Consider the following 24,850-nt stretch of genomic DNA (forward strand, 5'->3'; position numbering starts at 1 on the left):
AACTTATATGTAGGAAGGAAATCAATGGTGTGCTCCTTGAACCCTAGAAATATGGACCCTTAAGTTGAAAGAAAAAAAAGTTGTCAGTATTAAAAAAAAAAAGGAGCAATTGATAATTTTAGCACTATATAAGAATTTGGGGAACATATCAACCATCATGTCAGTGATTTGTATTAATCTGTGGAAGTGGTTGTGGTATTAAAGGGGTTTTCCAACTTCTGACAACTGATGACATACTCACCAGATAGGTCATCAGTACATGATCTGTGGTGGTCCGACACCAGGACCCTGCACTAATCAGCTGGTCCGGTGCCTTTGAGCACCGGATGTACATGTCGGATGCAGTTGGCGCCGGCCACGGAATTGCAGCCGAGCTGCAGTACTGCAACTCTGCTCCTATTCAAGTGAATAGGAGGCAGACCTGCAGTTATGCATCATGGCAGCTATGCTATATAAGGAGCCAACTGCTTCCGGCTCCGTACATAGCATTGTGTGGCATAACATCCGGTGCCCGCAGGCCACTGGAGCAGCTTAACGGTGCAGCGTCCAGGTGTCGGACCCGCACCGATGATATACTGGTCTACTAGTAAATATACCATTGTTCTTGGCTTCATTCAGATGGTCGTGTTTGAGGAGACTGGACATATCTTTTCCTTGGATCTTCTGCAGAAGAGATTCCACATTTTTTCTGTCCTCTTTAAGTTGAAAATTGAGGTCTCCAAACCAAAACACCCGATCAAAGCGGCTGGTGACGTCCACTGTAGAATAAAAATAAATAAAAAAATTATAGCACATGACTGCATTAAACTCAACGGAGACAAATAGAGAGATAAAAGGATCCATAGGTTCAACCACATAAGTAATACTCACAGGCATTGGAGTTGATTCTTTCCGGAATAATTTGAGGCAGACGGAGACCCTCAGTGATGGTTTTATAGTCCTGGATCCTCTTGTTGACTGCCCCAACTGCCAACAAAAAAATACATATTAGCAGTAGCGGATGATCATATGGGCGGCCCGAATCGCATATTATTTTCAAAAAAACACATTGCAGCGCGCCACCGCCGCTAATGGAGAGGAGGGGTGGGTGTGAGGGATTATACGGCCGCACCGTCCGCCCTGCTGCCTCTCTGAGGGGGAGGCGGCGCAACTGAAACCAGCCGCCGCCACCCCCTCCTGCACTAATTGTACCTGCGTGTATCTGTATTACTGGCCACTCACAACATAGAATGAGATTGATAGATTAGAAAAAGTTTGATCAAACTGGAACAAACCTTTTATTTTTACCAAAACATAAGTACAGATCTCTTGATATCATCCCATATATTTCAGTTAATTATCAAATAGCAGCAATTTTATACAAAGTAAAACTGTACATGGTCATATATTAATATTGTAAATACTTACATCTCAGATGTGAATTAATAAAAAGGAAAGATGTTCCAAAGACGGTGAAGGCAACACCCAAGGCTCCTTTAGTTTTCACATGGTGGAATAGCCTGGTTGTTACATGGGTGTGCTCTACCTCTGTATAAGAAATTAAACACAAAAAGACGGGTCAGTGGTTAAGAGTACTACTTGCAACAATGGAATAGAAATTATTTCCAATTAAACTATGGAAATATTACTAGAACATAATTTCATACTTTGTAACTGTGGTGTGAACTTTTAGATCTCCAATACTCAGAAGTCAAGAATCTGAGAGCCAAGCTCTTAGGCATCTAATTCTAATAACTAAATAAGATGTTCCAGCTAATGACTACATTCAAGACTTCTTATGTAGACGTAGGAATGTGAATCTTACCTGAGCAGAACCAGATTAGTTCCCGTCGAACAAAGATGGTGAGATACAGGACTCCGAGCCCGGAGGAGTGGTATAATACATAGTGTGGTCCAAGGGTCTCCTGTAATTTTATCTCCCATTCCCGTCTACAAGAAGACACAATTTCAGATTTACATATTAATAAATGACACAAGATTAAGATACTCAACTCATCTGTATCAACACTCAATATAATAACCTCTGGGGATACATTTTGAAAATTAAGGAGTGATAATACAATAAGTAGAGCATTGAGAGAGAATTTGTATCAGCCGCCCTGCTGTCCATCTGCAGTCATAGGCTGGTGTAAGACAACCTGAGAAGACTTACCTGTTTGGACATCCTTCCTGAACGCCAATAACATAAATGTCTTTCGTATCATCTGATGGTAACAGCAGATCCTCCACATTTTGCGGGTAATCCTGTTCAAAATATACAAACATTAATATTGTATACAAAGAGCGCCAACTCAACTGACATAGGGTAGAATATAACCTGTCTATGTGATATTCAACTACAAACTAAAGAGATATGGTTACTGGCCCATTTCATCCAACTTGAGCTCGGGCACACTGATGGGTCACAATAAATATTGTACATTACTTCTCACCTTTCCCTCCATATTCCAGGTGGCAACATATAGTCTCAACCGTCTATCTGGGAAATAGCGATCCAGTTCTCTAGCGCCGATCACAGCGCTGCTGCCAAAGTTTCTGTGAAGATATGGCGAGAATTAAAGATCTAGTGACTGTTATACCACAGCTCTGGATATCTGAGCAATGTATGAGAATTATTAATTACATACCTTTTACGGATATTTTTGGAGCGCAGGCGGGTCAGCAGGCTGAATGCGCTCTTCTTGGTGTTCTTTGACGTAATGTCACAATATTTGCTGTGACTAAGATCGCTGGATTTTTCATCTGCCATATCTTTGATGACAGAAAACTTCTGGAGCGAGATGTTAGGCTCCTCCATAGTTGGTATGTCTCCCATCAGATTTCCTTTATCAGGAATTTGGGAGACATGATATTTCTTAGATTTTTTCCAAAAGGGCATGGTTGTTTAATGCCCGGGTGCAAAACTGCACCAATGTCCTTAGTAGAAAACCAGGAGACAGTCAAGATAGAATTTGACTAATCGCCTCTAGTTCTCCGAAAATAGGACAAATCGCTAACCGTATAAGCAACACAGTAAGTAACACAGTGTCAATCCAACAGCAAGACCTAGAAAGACCAGAAAACTATAAGGGAGTCGTTACTTGTGATGAAACTAGCTGGAAAAATTAGTTATTAAATAGGGTATTCCTATAACAGAATATTGTCAATCATAAGTGTCAGAGGATCACATGACCTGGGAGCCCCTGTTGATAACATTGCATTAGGTTTGGAAGCTGAAACAATGTATTGGTTGTTAAATTGACCATATGGCATTTTAAAGGGTTGAATTTTTTTTTATATTAATTGATAACCAGAATTTAGAACCTAAGTAATTGGAGTTAGTAATAAATACTTTTTATTGTTATCTTTTTTATTGTTATTATTATTATTATTATTATTATTATTATTATATACATAATTATTCATTTCAATTGTTAATAAGGACGCGTTTCCAGGGGATTAGCACTATCCTTCTACAATTTAGTCTGACGAATGCTATTAGGCTGTTTATTCCTGGACTTACTAATATTTTATTACTAAAAATTTTTTTTAAAAAAAGCAATACTCCTTATAATCATTTATTTATGTACATGATTCAAACATCAAATAGTTTAAATCTTGTAATAAAACCAATACTACCATAGACGCAGTAAGAAACACGGCTATCTAGACTCATCTCAAGACATCACAATAGCAGCACCTGATGTAGGTTGGTTGCATAGCCATACCAGCTAATATTCAGGATTGACCTGATATATAAATAGTATAGTCTACAGCCAGAAAACCTAAAATTCATAAATATGAATTCCCTTATAAACATTTATTATGAGAATTACTGGTGTTATAAACTGGAGGGTGTGATAATAAGTTCCCAGAGATTCACATTCTTTGCTTTGTGGTTGCTTTATGAATCTACCAGCAGAATACAGACACCAATTTCTGTCTGCAATCTGCATTCTGTCTATGGAGCAGATGTGACAGGCCACAATATTGCTATTTAAGCAATTTCCTAGTGTATAAGTATGCCAAATAAAAAACACAAATAACACGACAAACACTAGAATTACATGTAAGAATCCAATATTCATAAAGAGACTGATAGATGAGACTGTTCTAGAGACGTAGCAATGATAAAGTACTTACCGTACCGATCACATCCACCTGATAAATGACAGCCCTCTGGCCAGCACTATACTTTATACCTAAGCTCGGTGACATCACAATAGATATACACTCGGTACACTACAGTATATGGCCAAAAGTATATGGACACCAATGGTTGAGACACTGATGTTGGGCAAAAAGGTCTGGCTCGCAATTGCCTTTCCAATTCACTCCAAAGGTTTTGTTGGGATTGAGGTCCGGGTTCTGTGCAGATACGCAAGTTCCTCCACATCGAACTTGTCAAACCATGTCTTTAGGGACCCTCTTTGTGCACAGGGGCACAGTCATACTAGGACAGGAAAGGGTCTTACCCAAACTATTACCACAAAGTTGGAATCATACAATTGTTTAAAAGTCTTATTAACCCCTACTGGAAAAATGGGGATTTAATCCAACCCCTTACAAACAATCCAGACCATTATACAAACTTCACTCCATTTTATAATAGGCACTATACAGTCCAGTAGGTAGCATTTCCCGGGCAGGCACAAAACGCAAATTCGTCCATTAGATGGCCAGATAGTGAACCGTGATTTATTACTCAACAGAACATGTTTCCCCTGCTCCAAAATTCAACGGCGACGTGTTTTACACCCATCCAGCTGATTCTTGGCTCAATAATTAGGAGAGGTGTCCAAATACTATTGGCCATATAGTGTAGGTGGATTACCTAACTACACTCGTTATAACTTACAGATCTTAATATGGCATTTTCAATGGCTTTTACATGTTTTTTTTATATTACTTGATCAAAATTCTGAATTTTATTACATTGTGTTAATTTATGGAATTCTTTTTAGGGAATTTACACTAATATAAGGACTTACTACATAACAGTCCCCTAATATGACCATACTGTAATTTCTCCTTTACAATCGAGAGACAAAATAAGTTCTCAGGGCTGCAGGGAACCAAAATGATGTGCTGTTACCCTGCAAATCTATTATCGGCTGAATGTAGGCTGCCATTTCTTACAGCCTGTGTTCTTTCTATGATATTTAAGCAATTCAATTGTATAATGAAACAAAAAAAGATATTACAACCTCTAATAAACCATATCTTGAAGACATGGATTCAATGTTCCTAATATAATGGATCGATCAGAGTCAGGTACAGATAGAGAAATGATAGAGAACTTACCGGTCACATCCAACTGAGTGACAGCTCTGTGACCAGCATCATTGCATATACCCAAGCTCTATGACATCACAATAGATGCTTTTATGACCTCACCCATAATTTGCATATTTCAATTATAGATTTACCATCATTAATAGTAGTGACATCACAATAGATATACCCGGCGTGAGCTGCTTTTATGACCACACACATAATTTGCATATTTCAGTATGGCTTTAACAATATTTTTAATGTTTGATTGTTATTTATATTTTGAATGTAGTTTCTATATTCATAATGTTTCCGTGGACAGACTCTTACCCAGTACTGCCAAGACAGGAGATCAGGAATAGAATTAAAACCCATAATAAATTGTAAAAGTCAGAGATATGGTTCAGTCTTGGTGCATGGAACTTGTAATGTTCATCTCTCACAGTTGGTTTAGTGTGTGTCTAGTTATTACAATCTGGACGGATCTGCAGCTGCTGAACATCTGATAGATAATAATTTCTGTCTGTGTGACATTGAGGAAACAATTAATATTATATTAAAATACATAATCTTTGTAATAAATATGACTAAAAACCTGAAGACCCTCATAAGGTGCTGGGGCTCTGCACCAGTAAGAACATCCTACATGCTGCATCTCCTGTGCTCAGCTCTCGAGGGAATAAAGAGGTGGTAAGAATCGATCTATTCATCCTGAGAGGAGACGGTCAGACCTGATGTGAACGTATTCAGCATAAATAGCTCAGAGATAACTGCACATAATCTCTGCCAGTTGCTCTCCTGTTCTAAAAAGTAGATCTGTGGCACCAGAAGGCGGATAACTTCGGGAACCAACTAAGTTGGAATAGTATATAGATCATAGGTAGAAATGAGCGAACCGGGACAACCGAACCCGGTTTCGGTCCGAACTTCCGGAAAAGTTCTGTTTGCAGCGAATCCGAACTTTACCGGGTTTGGCCGAACCCGTTTTGACCGAACCCGGTCAAAAATATTATAAAAATCGGCAGCCACTTGTCTCTATCAATCACTGATAGAGAAAAGAGGCTGCTGATTAAAAATAAAATAAAAAGCATTTCATACGTACCTGGTCGTTGTCTTGGTGACGAGTCCCTCTTCTTCCTCCTGTCCGACCTTCTTTTCTGACGCGGCAGCCTGTGATTGGCTGCAGAGGCCTCTGCAGCCTGTGATTGGCTGCAGAGGCCTCTGCATTCTGTGCTTGGCTGCAGCGCTCACATGGGCTGCATCGTCATCAAGGAATGTCGGGCCGGATGTCGAGAGGGACGCGTCACCAAGGCAACGGCCAGGAGACCGGACTGGAGGAAGCAGAAAGTTCTCGGTAAGTATGAACGTGTTTTTTTTTTTACAGGTTACTCTATATTGTGATCGGTAGTCACTATCCAGGGTGCTGAAGCAGTTACTGCCGATCAGTTAACTCTTTCAGCACCCTGGACAGTGACTATTTACTGACGTCGACTAGCAACGCTGCCGTAATGCGGGTGCACACATGTAGTCACCCGTCATTACGGGGCCTCATGCACACGACTGTAGAAAAACCTGTTATTATGGGTCGTAATTACGACCCGAAATAGCGGGCCAATAGACTTCTGTTAGCCACGGGTACCTTCCCGTTTTCTCACGGGAAGGTGCCCGTACCGTTAAAAAGATAGAACATGTTGTATTTTTTTATTTTACGGGCCATGCTCGTAATTACGACTCGTAATTACGAGCACGGCCGGGGACGGCCGGCCACGGGCAGCCAGCCGCTTTTGAGAGCCGTGCTTCCATTATAATGTATAGCAGCACGGCACGTAAAATAGAAAAATAGAACATGTTCTATTTTTTTAACGGCACGGGCACCTTCCCGTGAGAAAACGGGAAGGTACCCATGGGTAACAGAAGTCTATGAGCCCGTTATTGCGGGTCGTAATTACGACCCGCAATAACGGGTGTTTTTACGGTCGCGTGCATAATGGGCGCTACACCGCAGCGGCGGTTAACTGTGCAGGGCGTCTGCCCTGCATTCCCCGTTGCCGATCAGCAGCCTGTCGCAGCTGATTTCGTCAGTTAACCCCTTAATTGCGGCGTTCGATTTGAACGCCACAATTAAGGTGTTTAGCCTCGATCGGCAGCCCCCATGTGAAATCACGGGGGCTGGCGATCGTACCCATGGCAACCGGACGCCAGACAATGGCTTCCGGGTTGCCATGTACAGAAGCCTATGAGGACCACCCCGAGGGTGGTCGTCGTAGGCTTCCTGTCAGTGTGACTGTTACGTCACAATGACAGTTGGAATGCATTACACTTCGTGTCTAGTGTAATGTATTCCAGCAGCGATCAGAGCTGCAAGTCTAAGTGTCCCCTAGTGGGACAAGTGAAGAAAGTAAAAAAAAGGATAAAAATGTCTTAAAAAAAGTGTAAAAATAAAAGTTATAAGTGACATAAACATGAACTGCTTTTTTTCCTATAATAAGTCTTTCATTATAGGAAAAAAAATGAACACGTAAAAAAAAAGTAAACATATTTGGTATCACCGCGTTCGTAACGACCCCAACTATAAAACTATAATATTATTTATCCTGCACGGTGAACACCGCAAAAAAAATAAATGGAAAACAATGCGAAAATCACTATTTTTTGGTCACCACCCCTCACAAAATATACAATAAAAAGTGATCAAAAAGTCGCATGTACGGCAAAATTATACCGATACAAACTACAACCCGTCCCGCAAAAAACAAGCCCTTACACAGCTTTTTTGACTGAAAAATAAAAATGTTACGGCTCTCAGAATATGGTGACACAGAAAATAAATAATTTTCTAAATAAGTAATTTTATTGCGCAAACGCTGCAAAACATAAAAAACCCTATATACATATGGTATCGCCGTAATCGAACCGACCCGCAGAATAAAATATAACGGTCATTTATAGCCCAGGGTGAACGCTGTAAAAAATAAATAAAAATCATTGTCAGAATTGATGGTTTTTGGTCACCTTGCTTGCCGAAAAATGGAATAAAAAGTGATCAACAAAATCGCATGTACCCCAAAATGGTACCAATGAAAATTACAGATTGTCCCGCAACAAATAAGCCCTCACACGGCTCCGGTGGTGAAAAAAGAAAAAAAGTTCCAGCTCCCAGAATATGGCGATGCAAAATGTGCAGAGCGTTCCAATAGCGGATAAGATCGGGCGCCATTTATAATATAAGTGCAACACTGGCCACATATCTGCGGATTATTATTTATTTACCCCATTATTATACCCTCTTATTATGCCCATGATGTACTCTGCCCAACCTACATTTGCCCCCACATTATAAACTGAAATACCAGCAAAACGCCAGAGCTTCTACCAAGCAAAATCTGCGCTCCAAAAGCCAAATGGCGTCCCTCCCTTCTGAGCCCTACAGCGTGCCCAAACAGCCGTTTACGTCCACCGATATGGCATCGCCATACCCGGGAGAACCCTGTTAATATTTTATTTGTGGTATTTGTAGCACAAACTGGGCACAACATATAGTGCACTAAAATGGCACATCAGTGGAAAATTGTAATTTTCACTTTCCACCATCGGCTGCGCATTAGACCCTTCGCGCACCATGACTTAATAGCATGTCGTGGTGTGGGGGGTGATATATGGAGCGTCTCACGCGCTGAGCCCGCGCCATACGCTGCGGGTGTCAGCTGTATATTACAGCTGATACCCGGGACTAACGGACAGAAACAGCGATCGCGCTGTTACAGGATCATGTAAAAATCACAATATACTGCAATACATTAGTATTGCAGTGTATTCTCCCAGTGATCTAATGATTGCTGGTTCAAGTCTCCCAGCGGGACTAATAAAATGTGTAAAAACAAAAGTAAATAGTTATTATTAGTGGAAAAAATGAAATAAATATTTAAAGTCCAAAAATAAACCCTTTTCATATTTTTTCTCTAAAGTAATGTAAAAAAATACACAAAATTGGTATTGCTGCGTCCGTAAAAGTCCAAGCTATTACAATATACCATTATTTAACTCACACGGTGAACGCCGTGAAAAATAAAGAATTTTAAATGGCAAAATCGCCGTTTTTTGGTCACCTTCGCTCTACCAAAAAATGTAATAAAAAGTGCTTAAAAAGTCTTCTGTACCAAAAAATGGTACCAATAAAAACTACAGCTCGTCCCGCAAAAAATAAGCCCCCACACCGCTCTATTGACGGAAAAATAAAGACGTTGTGGCTCTCGGAAAGCGGGGAGGAAAAACGAAAAAGAAAAAGCAAAACATGGATCAGTCCGGAAAGGGTTAATTTATTTTCTAATGAAAAAACATTTATGACCACATGTGGGGTATTGCCGTACTCGGGAGAAATTGCTTTACAAATGTTGGGGTGCATTTTCTCCTTTATCCTTTGTGAAATTGAAAAAATTAAACATTTTAGTGGAAATAATGTTGATATTAATTTTCACGGCCTAATTCTAATAAATTCTGCAAAAGACGTGTGGGGCCTAAATGCTCACTATACCCCTATATAGATTCCTTAAGTGGTGTAGTTTCCCAAATGGGGTTACTTTTGGGCGGTTTCCACGGTTTTAGTACCTCAGGGGCTTTGCAAATTCGACATGACACCCAAAAACTATTCCAGCTAAATTTGAGCTCCAAAAGCCCTGGTGTGGGTCCAAACAGCAGTTTATTACCACATATGGTGTATTTACGTAATCAGGAGAAATTGTTTTACAAATGCTGGGGTGATTTTTCTCCTTTATTCCTTTCGATTCCTCCACTACTGTCCTCAATAACACCTTCATGATTGGCAAGTCACCACGTAACGGTAAGAGCAGAGTTCACAGCAGCACAGGGTATTTCAGGAGATGAGCATGCAGATTCTGTGCTGCTGTGAACTCTGCTCTTACCATTACGTAGCTCAGTCTGTTACCTCTCCTCCACTCCTGTCCTCAATAACACCTTCAGATGATTGGCAAGTCACCACCCCGCACAAGATCCGCATGCTCATCTCCTGAAATACTCTGTGCTGCTGTGAACTCGGCTCTTACCATTACGTGGTGACTTGCCAATCATGTGAAGGTGTTATTGAGGACAGGAGTGGAGGAGAGGTAACAGACTGAGAGCTACGTAATGGTAAGAGCAGAGTTCACAGCAGCACAGAATCTGCACGCTCCTCTGATGAAATACTCTGTGCTGCTGTGAACTCTGCTCTTACCATTACGTAGCTCAGTCTGTTACCTCTCCTCCACTGCTGTCCTCAATAACACCTTCTCATGATTGGCAAGTCACCACCCCGCACAAGATCCGCACGCTCATCTCCTGAAATACTCTGTGCTGCTGTGAACTCTGCTCTTACCATTACGTGGTGACTTGCCAATCATGTGAAGGTGTTCTTGAGGACAGGAGTGGAGGAGAGGTAACAGACTGAGAGCTACGTAATGGTAAGAGCAGAGTTCACAGCAGCACTGAATCTGCACGCTCATCTCCTGAAATACTCTGTGCTGCCTTAAACTCTATGGACAGGTCAGGATCCTGTTTCTTTTAAATGCTGCACTGTAGCGCAGCCTTATATAGTGGATCGAGCGGGTTCCCCAGCAGCATTTAAAAGAAACAGTGTGTGTGTGTGTGTTTGTGTATGTGTGTGTTTGTGTATATATGTGTGTTTGGGTATGTGTCTTTGTCTGTTTTTGTTTTTATATGTGTGTTTGTGTATATGTGTGTGTGTATATGTTTGTGTATATGTGTGTGTATATATGGGTGTGTTTGTGTATATGTTTGTGTGTGTGTGTTTTTATATGTGTGTGTTTGTGTATATGTGTGTATATGGGTGTGTGTTTATGTGTGTGTGTTTGTGTATATATGGGTGTTTTTGTGTATATGTGTTTGTGTATATGTGTGTGTTTGTGTATATGTGTGTGTTTGGGTATGTGTGTTTTTGTTTGTATATGTGTTTGTGTATATGTGTTAGTTCGTGTATATGTGTGTGTGTTTGTGTATATCTTGTTGTGTTTGTGTATAACTGTGTATATGTGTTTGTGTATGTGTGTGTGTGTGTGTGTGTGTGTGTGTTTGTGTATATATGTGTGTGTGTTTGTGTATATGTGTGTGTGTGTTTGTGTATATGTGTGTGTTCATGTATATGTGTGTGTTTGGATATGTGTGTTTTTGTTTGTATATGTGTTAGTTCGTGTATATGTGTGTGTGTTTGTCTGTTTATATGTGTGTGTGTGTGTGTGTGTGTGTGTGTGTATATCTTGTTGTGTTTGTGTATATATGTGTATGTTTGTGTATGGTTGTTTGTTTGTGTGTGCGTGTATATATGTGTGTAGGTGAGTAGAAGTATTGGTATTGTTCACATTGATAACTGTTTTTTTATGTTGTTGCAGATTTTGATGTACCGATTGGACTACATCTTCGATACGTTGGACTACTGCGTAGATCTACATTTTTCAAATTTTAATAAAATGGTTAACGAGGGTTTTGTTGGGGATTTCTTATTTCAATAAAAAAGAATTGTCTTTGTGGTTTTTTTAAAACTTTATTAGTGCCTAGATAATGGCAGTTGGCTGATTGACAGCGTCCATTATTAAGGCGGTACTTAGTGTTAGCCGGTGCAGAGGCTAGCACTAACCACCCATTATTACCCCGGTACCCACCACCACCAGGGGTGCCGGGAAGAGCTTGGTACGATCCAGTACCCGACCATCTGTTGTGATGGTCGGGTACTGGGGCGGCCGTAGGCTGGTATTATGAGGCTGGGAAGGGCCAAAAACAGTGGACCTTCCCACCCTTGTAATGGTAGGCTGCTGCTGCTGTGTTGTATCGGGCTGGTTATAAAAATGGGAGGGACCCCCACGTCGTTTTTTTTTTTAAATTTAACAATAGACGTGTCCCCCACATTTTTAATAACCAGCCATATACAAGGCCGCAGCAGTCTGGCATTACATGAGTGGGAAGGGCCACTGGTTTTGTCCATTCCCAGGCTAATAACACTGTGTTGTATGTGGCTGGTTATGATAAATTGGGTGGAACCCCATGTCTTTTTAAAAAAATAAATAAAAAAAAAAAAAAAATAATTTTAAAAAATGACGTGGGGTCCCCCCCACTTTTATAACCAGCCAGATACAACACAGCAGCAGCAGCCTAGCATTACAAGGGTGTGAAGATCCACTGTTTTTGGCACTTCCCAGCCTCATAATACCAGCCTGCGGCCGCCCCAGATCCCAGCCATCACAACAGATGGTCGGGTACTGGATCGTACCTGGCTCTTCCCGGCACCCCTGGTGGTGGTGGGTACCGGGGTAATAATGGTGGTTAGTGTTAGCCTCTGCACCGGCTAACACTAAGCCTCGCCTTAGTAATGGATGTTGTCACTCAGACAGCGGCTATTACTAAAGTGGTAGCAATAAAATTTGAAAAGAAAAAGGCAAAGATATAGATAAAATATTTTATTGAAATACAGCACCCCCAACACAACCCTCATTAACCATTTTATTGTAGAAAAAAAAACCATCATCTAAGTAGTCCTCGAAACCGACGTAGTCCAAACACCAAACCTGTAAAAAAATAAATAAAAAAAAATGAAATAAAACATGTCGTATTCTTAGATTCAGTTTAATGTGTGATACTGACTGTTATACCATGTATAGAAGCCTGCCGCGAAGTTGACTTAGATACAGGGCGCCAGCAGACAGTATCATACATGGCCATACAGACATATATACAAACAAACAAGCATACATGCAAACATACATACATACATATATACAAACATACATATATATATACAAGCATGCACATATATACATGCAAATATACATACATGCAAACATAAACATATATACATACATACATGCAAACTATCATACATACATACATGCATACACACACACACACATGAAAACATACATACAAACAAACATGCAAAGATACATACATACATACATACATACATACATACATACATATATACAAGCATGCACAAATATACATGCAAACGTAAATACATGCAAACATAATTACATACATGCACATATATATAAACATACATGCAAATATACATGCAAAAATAAAAACATGCAAACATACATACATGCACATATATACATACATGCCAACATACATACATGCCAACATACATACATGCCAACATACATACATGCAAACATACATACATGCAAACATACATACATGCAAACATACATACATGCAAATATATACATGCAAATATATACATGCAAATATATACATGCAAATATACATACAAACATGCACATATATACATACATGCCAACACACATGCAAACATACATACATACATACATACATGCCAACATACATACATGCCAACATACATACATGCAAACATACTTACATGCAAACATACATACATACATGCAAATGCATACATGCAAATATATACATGCAAATATACATACAAACATGCACATATATACATACATGCCAACATGCATGCAAACATACATGCACATATATACATACATACATACATGCCAACGTAAATACATGCAAACATACATACATGTAAACATACATACATGCAAATATATTCGTGCAAATATTTACATGCAAATATACATACATACATGCACACATATACATACATGCCAACATACATGCAAACATACATGCACATATATACATACATACATGACAACATACATACATACATACATACATGCATGACAACATACATACATGCCAACATACATACATGCCATCATACATACATGCAAACATACTTACATGCAAACATACATACATGCAAATGCATACATGCAAATATATACATGCAAATATACATACAAAGATGCACATATATACATACATGCCAACATGCATGCAAACATACATGCACATATATACATAAATACATACATGACAACGTACGTACGTACGTACGTACGTACGTACGTACGTACGTACGTACGTACGTACGTACGTACGTGCCAACATACATACATACATGCCAACATACATACATGCAAACATACATACATGTAAACATACATACAAACATACATACATGCAAACATACATACATACATACATGCAAATATATTCGTGCAAATATTTACATGCAAATATACATACATACATGCACATATATACATACATGCCAACATACATGCAAACATGCATGCACATATATACATACATACATGACAACATGCATACATACATACATACATACATACATACATGACAACATACATACATGCCAACATACATACATGCCAACATACATACATGCAAACATACATGCACCTATACACATACATACATGACAACATACATACATGCAAACATACATGCACATATACTCATACATACATGACAACATACATACATGACAACATACATACATGCAAACATACATGCAAATATATACATGCAAATATACATACAAACATGCACATATATACATACATGCCAACATACATGCAAAAATACATGCACATATATACATACATACATGACAACATACATACATGCCAACATACATACATGCCAACATACATACATGCCAACATACATACATGCAAACATACATACAAACATACATACATGCAAACATACATACATACATACATTCAAATATATACATGCAAACATACATACATACATGACAACATACATACATACAAACATACATCACAACATACATACATGCCAACATACATACATACATGCAAACATACATACATGCAAACATACATACATGCAAACATACATGCACATATACACATACATACATGACAACATACATACATGACAACATACATACATGACAACATACATGCACATATACACATACATAAATGACAACATACATACATGACAACATACATACATGCAAACATACATACATGCAAACATAATTACATACATGCACATATATACATACATGCCAACATACATACATGCCAACATACATACATGCAAACATACATACATGCAAACATACATACATACATACATGCAAACATACATACATGCAAACATACATACATGCAAATATATACATGCAAATATATACATGCAAATATATTCATGCAAATATACATACAAACATGCACATATATACATACATGCCAACATACATGCAAACATACATACATACATGCCAACATACATACATGCCAACATACATACATGCAAACATACTTACATGCAAACATACATACATACATGCAAATGCATACATGCAAATATATACATGCAAATATACATACAAACATGCACATATATACATACATGCCAACATACATGCAAACATACATGCACATATATACATACATACATGACAACATACATACATACATACATACATACATGCATGACAACATACATACATGCCAACATACATACATGCCAACATACATACATGCCAACATACATACATGCAAACATACTTACATGCAAACATACATACATACATACATGCAAATGCATACATGCAAATATATACATGCAAATATACATACAAAGATGCACATATATACATACATGCCAACATGCATGCAAACATACATGCACATATATACATAAATACATACATGACAACGTACGTACGTACGTACGTACGTACGTACGTACGTACGTACGTACGTACGTACGTACGTGCCAACATACATACATACATGCCAACATACATACATGCAAACATACATACATGTAAACATACATACAAACATACATACATGCAAACATACATACATACATACATGCAAATATATTCGTGCAAATATTTACATGCAAATATACATACATACATGCACATATATACATACATGCCAACATACATGCAAACATACATGCACATATATACATACATACATGACAACATGCATACATACATACATACATGACAACATACATACATGCCAACATACATACATGCCAACATACATACATGCAAACATACATGCACCTATACACATACATACATGACAACATACATACATGCAAACATACATGCACATATACTCATACATACATGACAACATGCATACATGACAACATACATACATACATGCAAACATACATGCAAATATATACATGCAAATATACATACAAACATGCACATATATACATACATGCCAACATACATGCAAAAATACATGCACATATATACATACATACATGACAACATACATACATGCCAACATACATACATGCCAACATACATACATGCAAACATACATACAAACATACATACATGCAAACATACATACATACATGCAAATATATACATGCAAACATACATACATTCATACATGACAACATACATACAAACATACATCACAACATACATACATGCCAACATACATACATACATGCAAACATACATACATGCAAACATACATACATGCAAACATACATGCACATATACACATACATACATGACAACATACATACATGACAACATACATACATGACAACATACATGCACATATACACATACATAAATGACAACATACATACATGACAACATACATACATGCAAACATACATACATGCAAACATACATACATAAACTCACCTAAGACATTCCCACAAAGATTTGTAATGTAGTGTAGTGTAGTGTAGTGTAGAGTGCGCTGCAGCCTGTGATTGGCTGCAGAGGCGGTCACGTGGGATGAAGCGTCATCCCTGGAGGCCGGCCTTCTGACGTCATCCTGACGTGCGTGACCGCCACTACAGCCGGTGATTGGCTGCAGCGGCGACATGGATGGAACGTCATCGCTGGAGGCCGGACAGGAGGAAAGTAAGTATGAACGTATTATTTATTTTTTTATTACATTAAAATTTTATTTTCCGCGCGCCGAGCATGTACTGTCAAGGTTGCTGAAAGAGTTAGTGCAGCCCATTAACTCTATCAGCACCCTGGACAGTACTATGCTCGGCGCACGGAAATAACAGGTTCGGTCCGAACTAGTTCGGTCCGAATCGAACTTTTTAGTGAAATTTGGCGAACTAGCCGAACCAAACTTTTGATAAGTTCGCTCATCTCTAATCATAGGCCTCCCAGAGGGGGTAGAAGACCAACACCCAGATGTATTCATGAAAAATGGCTGCATGATAATTTTATGGATACCACATTCTCTGCAGCATTTGAAGTCAAGAGGACCAAAGAATTCCTGCCTGGTCCCTTAATCCGGGTCACTCCTAAAACCATTGCTGGCCCATTAGGTAAACTGTAAAGACAGGGAGCGACATCAAGAAATGCTTAAGTGATTTACAAATGTCTCATGTCCTCATCATCCAATGGTTGCCAGTGAACCTCATATAACTACAGTATGTATGAAACCCATTAATACCTGAGAAATCCACAGCATGTAGAAGGTTCAAGGTGTTTCTTTTATTAGTCATTAATTAAGTGAATAATTTGTCATAATAATGTTTATCGGGCATAAATGTTTCTATATTTCTCAAGTTAGTGGTGTTATATGTGATCCCAGAAATGCACCAATTATCTTTCTAAGCCAAGCTCCGTTTTTCTGATAGAGAGTTCATTCCCTGCTTCCCTTTACACAGCTTTATTGAAATAATAAAATTCTGGGTGCCTGCAGGTACAACTAGGGCAGCTTTCTGTATATGGATTTACTGCATGTTGCATTGCACTAAGTGGAAGTTATATAAATTTATATACAGCAAACAGTACACAGAGACAGCTGCAGAAAGCAGGAATTTTATTATTCAAAGGGGTTATCTGGGTTTTTAAAACTGATGGCCTGTACTTAGGATAGGCTGTCAATATTAGAGCGGGGTGGGTTCGACTCTTGTCACCCTCGCCGATCAGCTATTTGAAGGGTCTGCAACCCTTGTATGAGAGCTGCAGCCTCTTCATTGTTTTCATGGTTTACCTTCTCGTTCGTATTAGCACGTGCTGTTACATTTCTAGTGGCTATGCACGGTATTGCACCCCTGTCCCATTAAAATTAAGGGGTCTTGTTAGGAATTGGATTATAAAAGCGGTAAGGTTTGGAATCTTAATTTATATAGGAGTCCTGTTTAAGTTCTGAATTTATATAGGGGTCTGGTCTGGGGTATGAATTAATTTTGGTGTTTGGTCTGGGGTCTGAGTTTATTCTTGTTACTTAAAATGCTGGGAATTGCTGCAGAAGCAATCGGCCAAAATAGTCTGGGCAGCAGACTCTGCATTTATTATGGCAAGTCGTCATAACAATCTTGGCTGGAAAGGGAAGAAACGGAAAGAGAACGTCTACAATCAGCGAAGACGTCACCTGTGAGTCACTGGATTTAATGAGGACATGTCAATCCTCCAAACATGTCAATTTTAGCAAATATTTGTATGCTTTTACCTATCCAAGCGATTGTAAGATTCTTCTCTCGTGACACATTTGACTTTGTTACTGGTAAAACTTGGTAGATACATTCAGTATTTATTTGTGAAAAACACCAAAATTTTGCGAAAAATTAGCATTTTTACAAATTTCTATGTATCTGTTTGTAATACATATGGTTATACCACACAAAATAGTTACTAAGTGCAGATTTTGCTGGATTGGTTTCTTGGTGCCATGTCGCATTTGCAAAGCCCCTTAAGGTTACAGTACAATGGAAACTTCCCAAAAGTGACTTCATTTGGGAAACTACACGCCTTGAGAAATTCATCTAGCATTTTTACCCCAAAGGTGCTTCATAGAATTTGTTAGAATTTGGACGTGAAAATAAAGATGTCATTTTTGCTGAAAAAAAACCAATTTAGACAAGGAATAAAGAAGAAAAAGCCCCCAAGATTTGTAAAACAACTTCTCCAGAGTATGGAAATACCCCATATGTGGTAATAAACTGCTGTTTGGGCAGACAGCAGGGCTCAGAAGGGAAGGTGTGCGATTTGGCTTTTGTAGCGCAGATTTTGCTGGATTGTTTTCTTGGGACCATGTTGCTTTTCCAAAGTCCCTGTGGGACAAAAACTTTGGAAACTTCCCAAAAGTGACTCCATTTTGGAAGCTATACCCCTTTACAAATTTATCTAGGGGTGTAGTGAGCATTTTGACCCCAAAGGACTTTTATAGATTTTATTAGAATTGGGCAGTGAAAATAAAAATTTCATTTTTTTCCAATAAGACTTAGATTTAGCGCAACATTTTTATTTTCTTAACAAAAAATGGAGAAAAAATACCTCAACCTTTGTAAAGCAAGTTCTCCCGAATATGGCAATACCTAATATGTGGTAATAAACTACTGTTTGGGTACATGGTAGGGCTCAGAAGTGAAGGAGCGCCATTTGGCTTTTGGAGTGCAGATTTTGCTGGATTGGTATCGGGGCGCAATGTCGCATTTGCAAAGCCTCTATGGTACCAAAACAGTGGAAACCCACCAGAAGTGACCTCATTTTGGAAATGACACCACTCAAGTTATTCACCTAGTTATGTAGTCAGCATGTTAGCCCTGCAGGTGTTTTCCAGAAATTAGTGTACACTCAATGTTGCAGAGTGAAAATGGCAATTTTTCCATAGCTATGCCAATATGTGGTACCCAGCTTGTGCCACCATGAAAAGACAGCTCTCTAACTATTATGCTGTGATTCCCAGATTTAGAAATATCCTACATCTGGCCCTAATCTTTTCCTTGGACATTCGACAGAGCTCAGGACGGAAAGAGTACAATGCAAAATTGAGGCCTAATTTGGCGATTTACAAAGTAGTAAAGTAGTGAGCATTTTTACCCACAGGTCTTTTCTATAAATTAATGCGCTACAAATGGTGCAAAGTAAAATTGCAATTTTTCCCTAGATATGCCATTTCAGTGGCAAATATGTTGTGCCCAGCTTGTGCCACTGGAGACACACAACCCAAAAATTGTTAAATGGGTTCTCCCGGGTATATTTGTGTAAGTAAACTGCTTTTTGGGCACACTGTAGGGCTCAGAAGGGAGGGAGCGCCCATTTGAAATTTTCTTGGTAGTAGTTTTGTTTGGAGTATTACTGGTGTTTCAGTTTATAACGTGGGGGTACATGAAAGCTGTGCGGAGTACATCAGGGCATAATAATTGGGTAAAAAATAGAAAAACAATAATCCATAGATGTGTGTTACGCTGTCAAGTAATCTTTTATGCACAGGCCAGTGTCGCACTCATAAATGGTGTCATTTCTTATCCCCATTTTGGTACACACTCTGCACCTCTGCAGTTTGGGGAATTTTGCTGGGAAGTGTTCTGGTATAATGCAGGTGTCCTCGCTTCCAGAAGATATGTTTGGGCCCTCCCATTCCTGTTTCCCTAATTTTATTTTATTTTTATTATAGACGTAGTGGATGAGGGCTGTTTTGTTGCGGGACCAGCTGTCATTTTTACTGCTACCATTTTGAGGTACATGAGACTTTTTGATCACTTTTTATCCTATTTTTGGGAGGCAAGGTGACCAAAAAACAGCAATTCTGGCAGAGTTTTCTCCTTTTTTTTATGCAGCGTTCACCATGCATTATAAATTACATGTTACGTTTATTGTGCGGGTCAGTACGATTCCGGCGATACCAAATTTGTAGCACTTTGTTTCTGTTTTACAACTTTTTGCAAAATAAGTTAGTTTAGTAAAAATATTTTTTCTGTCACCATGTTCTGAGAGCCATAACGTTTTAATTTTTCGTTGATGGAGCTATATGAGGGCTTGTTTTTTGCAAGCTGAGCTATAGTTTTTATAGTTTTCATATCATTTTTGCATACATGCGACTTTTTAAGCACTTTTTATTCCAATTTTTGGTAGGCAAAGTGACCAAAAAAAAGCAATTCTGGTATTGTTCTTTATATAAATTTTTTTACGGCATTCACCACATAGAATAAATAACATAATATTTTTACAGTTCAGGCCGTTACGGACGCGGCGATACAAAATATGTATGGTTTATATATTTTTTCAATAATAAAGGACTTAATAAGGGAAAATAGGCTATTGTGTTTTATTTTATTACTTGAAACTTTTATTTTATTTTTTACAACTTTTTTTGTACTTTTTTTACATTTATTTTTAGACCCACTATGGGACTTGAAGGTCTAATTTCTGATTTATCTTCTAACACATAGCACTACCTATGTAGCGCAATGTATTAAAACAGTCAGTCGTTCACTGATAGCAAGCCGATTAGGCTAACACCCACGACTGATGACGCAGGCTCAGCTTCTGAGCCAGCTCTTTCTTCCCATCAGTACCGGAAGCCATTTAGGACCCGCCTCCAGGTGGGGCCTATGAGGCTTCCGTACTAGGCAGATCGGGAGGCCAGTGTTAGGCCTCCGGTTGGCATTGCAGCCATCTGCCCCCTGGCAATTTCGCCACCTGGGGAGGCAATTGGCTACAAACACCTTAAATGCAGCGGTCACTTTTGACTGCTGCATTTAAGGGGTTAACGGCGGACATCAGAGCTCATTTCGGTCCCCGCCATTATATCATGGTGTCAGCTGTAACATACAGCTGACAACCAGGGATGATAGCACTGACTCAACTTCTAAATCCGTGCCATCCATTTGTCATATGGATATGGCAATTTGCGGGAAGCACTGGCTTTCCATAACGTATCCATACGACAAATGTCGGGAAGGGGTTAAAGCTGTGATGATTTGGCAATATGGTAGGCATGTGAGAGATGTTGGTAGACTCTTGTCTTGATGTGGACACCTGAGATAATGCTGCACAGACTTTGTAAGTAGGCAGAGCTAATTCTATATAAGGAGGTGATTTAGTGTGTGCCATGCTTCATTGTTGTTGTTGGCTGCAGAGAGCACGTCAGTGGAGAGTGATGGTTCTTGATTGAGAGAGTACAGTGGAGCATTCTGTCAACTGTGAGGACGAAATACTGCATGGGACTGGCGGCGGAACCGAAACAGCAGAAAGGATTTTGGAAGGAGTTAGTTGTGCAAGCTTTTATTGCTGATAAAATCCTGCTGGGCGGTATGCACCAGTAACCTTGACCAAAACCGGCTGATCCGAGTGACTTTTGATTGGGAGATCTTGTGTCTGCTGCATGTGGTTACGGACCTCCTCCTAAGGGAAAGAGCTCCTGAACTAAGGCAGGCGGAGGCTGTGGATACTTGTCGAATAGAGAGTGGCCAGAAGCTCAGTCAAGGAGAATGTCTCACGTGTCGTGAGTCTGTGTAACGAAAATGAAATGAGTTGCGCCATGCGTATTTACAGTTCAAAAACTGCCTGTACCACTTTGAAACTGTAACCGCCAAGGTCTGTTCCAGCTAAAATACTGCAACCGATAAACCTGGTCCCATTTGTGTATTTAACTATAGTAACCCCATTTGGGAAACTACACCCACAAGAAATCTATCCAGGGATATAGTGAGCACCCCACATGTCTTTTGCAGAATTTATTGGAATTAGGTCGTGAAAATGTAACTCTACACTTTTTCCACTAAATTGTAGAATTTCTTCATTTTTACAAGGCATAAAGGAGAAAAACCTCCCACACATTTGTAAATCAATCTCTCCCTAGTACGTTAATACCCCATATGTGGTTTTAAAGTGCTGTTTGGACACACGGTAGAGTTCAGAAGGGCAGGAGCACTATTTTGCCTGCAGATTTTGCAGGATTGTTTTTTAGGCGACATGTCATATTTGCAGAACCATTGAGGTACAAGTACAGTAGAAAACACAGAGAAGTGACTCAATTTTTGAAACTGCACTCCTCAGGGCATTCATCTAGGGGTGTAGTTAGCATTTTGACCCCAGAGGTGTTTCCTAGGTTGATTAGAATTAGGCATTGAAAATTAAAATTTTTATTTTTTCCAAAAATATCTAGATTTAGCTCCTAATTTTTCCTTTTCACAAGGGGTAATAGGAGAAAAACACCCCAAGATATGTTACGCAATATCTCCCGAGTATGGCAGTAGGGCACATGGCAGGGCTCAGAAAGGAAGGAGCGCTATTTGGCATTTGGAGCTCACATTTTACTGGATAGCTTTCGAGCGCCATACAATATTTTCAAAGCCCCTGAGGTACCAGAGTACAGTGATAAAAGCCCCGAGAAGTGAGCCAATTTTGGAAACCACACCGCTGAAGGCATTTAGAATTTGCCTAGAAGTATGACAGGGCTCAGAATTGAAAGAGCACCATGCACATTGGAGTTCTTTATTGGTTATTTTCACAGCAATGTTCCACAATTTCAGGGATCCGAGGTCAAATAGTAAAACAAACCCCCAAGAAGTGACCCAGTTTCGGAAACTACTCCCCTCTTGGCATTTATCAAGTAGGAATTAATGCGTAGCAGATAGTGCAAAGTGAAAATGGCCACTAATTCCATTTAAGTGCACAATATGTTGTGCCCAGTTTGTCCCACTGAAGTCAAATACTTCATAAACTATTAATCGGGTTCTCCCAGGTATGGCGATTTAATATATGTGGACGTAAACTGATGTTTGGGCACACTGTAGGGTTCAGAAGGGAGGGAGCACCATTTGGCATTTAGAGTGCAGATTTTGCTTGGTAGTTGTTCTGTTTGGGGTTTTTCTGACATTTCATTTTATAATGTGGGGGCATATGTGAGCTGTGCGGAGTACATCAGTATTTAATAAGAGGGTATAATAATGCGGTAAATAAATAATTCATAGATGTTTGGCCAGTGTCGCACTGATAAATGGTGCACGATCTTATCCGCTTTTAGAATATACTTTGCACTTTTTGTGTCTTCATATTCTGAGAGCCAGAACTTGTTTATTTTTTCTCCACCGGGCTGTGTGAGGGCTAATTTATTGTGGGTCAATTTGTGGATTTCACTTGTACCATTTTGGGGTACATGCGATTTTTTTGATCAGTTTTTATTTAATTTTTTGCGAGCAAGGTAACCAAAAAATAGCAATTCTGGCAATGTTTTTTATTTGTTTTTATGGCGTTCACCATGCGCTATAAATGACATATTAAGTTTATTCTGCGGGTTGATAGGATTACGGCAATACCATGTATATCGGTTTTAATGTTTTACAGCGTTACCACATAAATCGTATCTTTTTTAGGCTGCCATATTCTAAGAGCCATAACTTTTTTATTTTTTCATCGACAAAGCTGTGCAAGGGCTTGTTACTTGCGGGACAAGCTGTAGTTTTTATTGGGCTACATGTAACTTTTTGGTCACTTTTTATAAAAAAAATTTGGGTTGCGACGTGAGGCTTTAACTGCGTTAGAGAAGAAGCAAAATATAATTTTAAAAGCATCCGATAAGGGTGGGAATATCGTGATTATGATTAGGGAGGATTACAAAAAAGATGTGTGAGGACATACTACTCAACTCAAAAAGTAATGCACTGATAAATCCCAGTGAACTTAGTTTTCTCCTTCCACAATTTCCAACTATGGCATGTTTCTATAGTCTATCAAAAATCCACAAGGGTTATCCCCCGTTACGTGGTAGGCCTATTGTGTTAGGCATTAATAATCTAACCCAGGATGTCAGCACATATATTGATGTAGTCCTGCGTCCTTTTGTTTTTAGTCTGACATCTTATGTACGTGATACGATGGACGTACTTAAACAAATTGATGGTATTACTTTGGAAAGAGGAACTATGCTGGCAAGCTTGGATGTAGAGGCATTATATTCCT

This window comes from Rhinoderma darwinii, unplaced genomic scaffold, assembly GCF_050947455.1.
Source record: "Rhinoderma darwinii isolate aRhiDar2 unplaced genomic scaffold, aRhiDar2.hap1 Scaffold_475, whole genome shotgun sequence".
Taxonomy (NCBI): Eukaryota; Metazoa; Chordata; class Amphibia; order Anura; family Rhinodermatidae; genus Rhinoderma; species Rhinoderma darwinii.